The following is a 1,155-nucleotide window of genomic DNA, read 5'->3' on the forward strand; positions in this document are numbered from 1 at the left end:
AATGTAGGCTTCCTACTTTGGATTCACCTCTGAGGGAAAAGAATCTGAAAACCCGAAACGAGCACGACTTTGTAAACCCACTCTATACTTCATTTCTGCCATAAGGGTGGTGTCATCTGCATATCTGAGGGGATTGCTATTTCTCCCAGCCATTTTGATTCCAGCTTGTGCTTCATCCAGCCCAGCGTGTCTCGTGATGCTGTACTCGGCATATAAGTTAAATAAGCAGGGTGATGATAGAGAGCCTTGATGGACTCCTTACCCTATTTGGAACCAGCCTGTTGTGTTCCATGTCTAGTTCTTACCTGTTGCTTCCTGACCTGCAGAAATACAGATTTCTCACTACTTTTGTTGTTGTTGTTGTGAATTCCCTAACCTGAGTGAAAAGCGCGAGAGACAGAGAGAAGAGGGGGAGGGACAGGCAGACAGGCAGGGGGGGAAAATAATCATAATCATAAAAAAAAAAAAAAAAAAAGGACCTTACCGTTAACTCTGTTGCTTTCCAGATCCAAAGAGACCACAAAGGACCGGAAAGGACACAATGTTTAAAATGGGAATTGGAAAAGACGGACATCCACTTGGTCGCTTCAAACAATAATGCCCCTGTCAGCGGAATAGAATCGTTTCTCTTTTTCTCTCTACCTGGTCCTTCCAGACTTCAGAAACTCTCAGTGAGGATTCTTCTCTCCTTGGCGAGAGAGTGATTTCCATACGTTCCTTAGGGGCCCAGAGGATGTTTCTGTGAAACGGGGATATCCACTTCTGGATGGGAGATTCCTGGGCCACGTGTGTTTGGTCCTTTGCCTGTGGTGCTTCCCCCGAAAGTGGGACTGGATCCTGAAGTTTTCTGAGTTGCCTCCGATATCGGAAGCTCTGTCAGAGGGGACAACCCTCTCTGGGGGGACATTTGCCACCATCTCTTGCCCTTCTGACGGAGAACTCAAAAGGCCCTGTGCCTGAAGCTCTGCAGATGGAAGCTAGAGTGAAGGAGGAAACAGACAGAGCTGGACTCCATCTTAGGCCAGGCTGCGAACATGAGGCTACACGCACGGTCACCCTCCCAATGGACTCTGAACTTTGTGCCCGGTGTCTATAGAAGGGGCATACCAATGGAAAACCGGACACGCACACACACACACGCAGGCGCCTGCCCGC

Source organism: Giraffa tippelskirchi, chromosome 11 (assembly GCF_054371585.1).
Source record: "Giraffa tippelskirchi isolate mGirTip1 chromosome 11, T2T-mGirTip1v1.2.pri, whole genome shotgun sequence".
In the NCBI taxonomy this organism is placed as follows: domain Eukaryota; kingdom Metazoa; phylum Chordata; class Mammalia; order Artiodactyla; family Giraffidae; genus Giraffa; species Giraffa tippelskirchi.